This window comes from Rhipicephalus microplus, chromosome X (genome assembly GCF_043290135.1).
Source record: "Rhipicephalus microplus isolate Deutch F79 chromosome X, USDA_Rmic, whole genome shotgun sequence".
In the NCBI taxonomy this organism is placed as follows: domain Eukaryota; kingdom Metazoa; phylum Arthropoda; class Arachnida; order Ixodida; family Ixodidae; genus Rhipicephalus; species Rhipicephalus microplus.
This window is the reverse complement of record NC_134710.1, coordinates 402,712,966-402,718,151: the sequence shown is the minus strand read 5'-3', so window position 1 is coordinate 402,718,151 and position 5,186 is coordinate 402,712,966. Positions and strand designations below refer to the sequence as shown.

General features: G+C 44.2%; 1 non-coding gene across 1 annotated transcript; it reads right to left on the bottom strand.

Moving 5' to 3' along the window:
* Nucleotides 1–4,325: 4,325 nt before the first annotated feature.
* TRNAA-CGC (transfer RNA alanine (anticodon CGC)) lies at nt 4,326–4,397 on the bottom strand. The gene has a single exon. It is a non-coding gene; the product is annotated as a tRNA-Ala (tRNA).
* Nucleotides 4,398–5,186: the final 789 nt, after the last annotated feature.

Here is a 5,186-nt window from a genome sequence, read left to right as displayed (position 1 = left end):
ACAACATTTCCGCCTCTATCGGAAATGCAGCTGCCGCAGCCGGGAAACGAACCTGCGATCTGCGGGTCAGCAGCCGAGTACCTTAGCCACTAGACCACCGCGGAGGGGCCGCAAAAGTTCAGAGAGCTCTGGAGGCGCCACCGTTTGAACCAGGGACTTCTCACATGCCAAGCAAGCGCTCTACCTCTGAGCTCCACCCCTGTTATGTCAGGAGCACTTATTTATGCGTTTGATGGTGCTCAACAGATTATTTTAACAGCAAAATAAATTAATACTCGAAATAAACAAAATCATCTCGTCATTGCAACGTGATACAATTTTTTTTGTTAACAAAGAAAGAAACATATTTCTATCACAAAAGAAAAGGGCAGCAATGTTTTAGTATAATCACTCGTCGCATTTCAAACTGCCGTAGCATTACAACAGATAAAGAAGAAAGCGCTAAAGTCGAGAGCACTTCGGAGGTGCCAGGGTTCGAACCCGGGACTTCTCAAATGCGAAGCAAGCGCTCTACCTCTGAGCTACACCCCCGTTAGGTCAGGAGCACTTATGTATGCTATTGATGGTGCTCAAGAAATATTTTTCACAAAAAATAAGTATTACTCGAAATAAACAAAATCATCTCATCATTGCAACGCGATTAATTTTTTGTCAACAAAGATAGAAACACATTTCTATCATAAAGGAAAGGGCACCGATGTTTTAGTAGATTATCTCGTCGCATTTCATGGTGCCCTAGTAGTACAACACAAAAAAGTTTGCGCAAAAGTTCAAATTGATTGATTTGTGGGGTTGCACGTCCCAAAACTACCTCATAATTATGAGAGACGCCATAGTGGAGGGCTCCGGAAATTTCGACCACCCGGGGTTCTTTACCGTGCACCCAAATCTGAGCACACGGGCCTACAACATTTCCGCCTCTATCGGAAATGCAGCCGCCGCTGCCGGGAAACGAACCCGCGACCTGCGGGTCAGCAGCCGAGTACCTTAGCCACTAGACCACCGCGTAGGGCCCGCAAACGTTCAGAGAGCTCTGGAGGCGCCACGGTTCGAACCAAGGACTTCTCACATGAGAAGCAAGCGCTCTACCTCTGAGCTGCACCCCTGTTATGTCAGGAGCACTTATTTATGCGTTTGTTGGAGCTCAACAGATTATTTAAACAACAAAATAACTTATTACTCAAAATAAACAAAACCATCTCGTCATTGCAACGTGATATAATTTTTTGTTAACAAAGAAAGAAACATATTTATATCATAAAAGAAAAGGGCAGCAATGTTTTAGTAGAATCACTCGTCGCATTTCAAGCTGCCGTAGTATTACAACACATTAAAAAGATAGCGCTAAAGTCGAGAGCACTTTGGAGGTGCCGGGGTTCGAACCCGGGACTTCTCACATGCGAAGCAAGCGCTATAACTCTGAGCTACACCCCCGTTATGTCAGGAGCACTTATGTATGCTATTGATGGTGCTCAAGAAATTATTTTAACAAAAAAAAATAATTATTACTCGAAATAAACAAAATCATTTCGTCATTGCAACGCGATAAATTTTTTGTCAACAAAGATAGAAACACTACTCTATCATAAAAGAAAGGGCACCGATGTTTTAGTAGATTATCTCGTCGCATTTCTTGGTGCCGTAGTAGTACAACACAAAAAAGATTGCGCAAAAGTTCAAATTGATTGATTTGTGGTGTTTCACGTCCCAAAACCACCATATGATTATGAGAGACGCCGTAGTGGAGGGCTCCAGAAATTTCGGCCACCTGAGGTTCTTGAACGTGCACCCAAATCTGAGCACACGGGCCTACAACAATTCCGCCTCTATCGGAAATGCAGCCGTCGCAGCCGCGAAAAGAACCCGCCACCTGCGGGTCAGCAGCCGAGTACCTTAGCCACTAGACCACTGCGGAGGGGCCGCAAAAGTTTAGAGAGCTCTGGAGGCGCCACGGTTCAAACCAGGAACATCTCACAAGCGAAGCAAGCGCTCTACCTCTGAGGTTCATCCCCGTTATGTCAGGAGCATTAATGTATGCTATTCATGGTGCTCAAAAAATTATTTTAACAAAAAAACTAATTATTACTCAAAATAAACAAAATCACCTCGTCAATGCAACGCGATAAATTTTTTGTCAACAAAAATAGAAACACATTTCTATCATAAAGGAAAGGGCACCGATGTTTTAGTAAATTATCTCGTCGTATTTCATGGTGCCGTAGTAGTACAACTCAAAAAAGATAGCGCAAAAGTTCAAATTGATTGATTTGTGGTGTTTCACGTCCCAAAACCACCATATGATTATGAGAGACGCCGTAGTGGAGGGCTCCGGAAATTTCGACCACCTGAGGTTCTTTAACGTGCACCCAAATTTGAGCACATGGGCCTACAACATTTCCGCCTCAATCGGAAATGCAGCCGCCGCAGCCGGGAAAGGAGCCGCAACCTGCGGGTCAGCAGCCGAGTACCTTATCCACTAAACCACCGCGTAGGGGCCGCAAAAGTTCAGAGAGCTCTGGAGGCGCCACGGTTCGAACCAGGGACTTCTCACATGCGAAGCAAGCGCTCTACCTCTGAGCTGCACACCTGTTATGTCAGGAGCACTTATTTATGCGTGTGATGGTGCTCAACAGATTACTTTAACAACAAAATATATTATTACTCGAAATAAACAAAATCATCTCGTCAATGCAACGCGATAAACTTTTTGTCAACAAAAATAGAAACACATTTCTAACATAAAGGAAAGGGCACCGAAGTTTTAGTAGATTATCTCCTCGCATTTCATGGTGCCGTAGTAGTACAACACAAAAAAGATAGCGCAAAAGTTCAAATTGATTGATTTGTGGTGTTTCACGTCCCAAAACTACCATATGATTATGAGAGACGCCGTAGTGGAGGGCTCCAGAAATTTCGACCACCTGAGGTTCTTTACCGTGCACCCAAATCTGAGCACACGGGCCTACAACATTTCCGCCTCCATCGGAAATGCAGCCGCCGCAGCCGGGAAACGAACCCGCGACCTGCGGGTCAGCAGCCGAGTACCTTAGCCACTAGACCACTGCGGAGGGGCCGCAAAAGTTTAGAGAGCTCTGGAGGCGCCACGGTTCAAACCAGGAACATCTCACAAGCGAAGCAAGCGCTCTACCTCTGAGCTGCACCCCTGTTATGTCAGGAGCACTTATTTATGCGTTTGATGGTGCTCAACAGATTATTTTAACAGCAAAATAAATTATTACTCGAAAGAAACAAAATCGTCTCGTCGTTGCAACGTGATACAATTTTTTTGTTAACAAAGAAAGAAACACATTTCTATCATAAAAGAAAAGGGCAGCAATGTTTTAGCAGAATCACTCGTCGCATTTCAAGCTGCCGTAGTATTACAACACATAAAAAAGATAGCACTAAAGTCGAGAGCGCTTTGGAGGTGCCGGTGTTCGAACCCGCGACTTCTAACATGCGAAGCAAGCGCTCTACCTCTGAGCTACACCCCCGTTATGTCAGGAACACTAACGTATGCTATTCATGGTGCTGAAGAAATTATTTTAACAAAAAAACTAATTAATACTCGAAATAAACAAAATCATCTCGTCAATGCAACGCGATAAATTTTTTGTCAACAAAGATAGAAACACATTTCTATCATAAAGGAAAGGGCACCGATGTTTTTAGTAGATTATCTCGTCGCATTTCATGGTGCCGTAGTGGTACAACACAAAAAAGATAGCGCAAAAGTTCAAATTGATTTATTTGTGGGGTTGCACGTCCCAAAACCACCTCATGATTATGAGAGATGCCGTAGTGGAGGGCTCCAGAAATTTCGACCACTTGGGGTTCTTTAACGTGCACCCAGATCTGACCACACGGGCCTACATTTGCGCCTCTATCGGAAATGCAGCCGCCGCAGCCGGGAAACGAACCCGCAACCTGCGGGTCAGCAGCCGAGTACCTTAGCCACTAGACAACCGCGTAGGGGCCGCAAAAGTTCAGAGAGCTCTGGAGGCGCCACGGTTCGAACCAGGAACTTCTCACATGCGAAGGAAGCGCTCTACTTCTGAGCTGCACCCCTGTTATGTCAGGAGCACTTATTTATGCGTTTGATGGTGCTCAACAGATTATTTTAACAACAAAATAAATTATTACTCGAAATAAACAAAATCATCTCGTCGTTGCAACGTGATACAATTTTTTTGTCAACAAAGAAAGAAACATATTTTTATCATAAAAGAAAAGGGCAGCAATGTTTTAGTAGAATCACTCGTCGCATTTCAAGCTGCCGTGGTATTACAACACATAAAAAGATAGCACTAAAGTCGAGAGCGCTTTGGAGGTGCCGGGGTTCGAACACGGGACTTCTAACATGCGAAGCAAGCGCTCTACCTCTGAGCTACACCCCCGTTATGTCAGGAACACTTATGTATGCTATTGATGGTGCTCAAGAAATTATTTTAACAAAATAAATAATTATTACTCGAAATAAACAAGATCATTTCGTCATTGCAACGCGATAAATTTTTTGTCAACAAAGATAAAAACACTATTCTATCATAACAGAAAGGGAACCGATGTTTTAGTAGATTATCTCGTCGCATTTCATGGTGCCGTAGTAGTACAACACAAAAAAGATAGCGCAAAAGTTCAAATTGATTGATTTGTGGGGTTGCACGTCCCAAAACCACCTCATGAATATGAGAGATTCCGTAGTGGTGGGCTCCGGAAATTTCGACCACCTGGGGTTCTTTAACGTGCACCCAAATCTGAGCACACGGGCCTACATTTCCGCCTCTATCGGAAATGCAGCCGCCGCAGCTGGGAAACGAACCCGCAACCTGCGGGTCAGCAGCCGAGTACCTTAGCCACTAGACCACCGCGAAGGAGCCGCAAAAGTTCAGAGAGCTCTGGGGGCGCCACGGTTCGAACCAGGGACTTCTCACATGCGAAGCAAGCGCTCTACTTCTGAGCTGCACCCCTGTTATGTCAGGAGCACTTATTTATGCGTTTGATGGTGCTCAACAGATTATTTAAACAACAAAATTAGTTATTACTCGAAATAAACAAAACCATCTCGTCATTGCAACGTGATATAATTTTTTTGTTAACACAGAAAGAAACATATTTCTATCATAAAAGAAAAGGGCAGCCATGTTTTAGTAGAATCACTCGTCGCAGTTCAAGCTGCCGTAGTA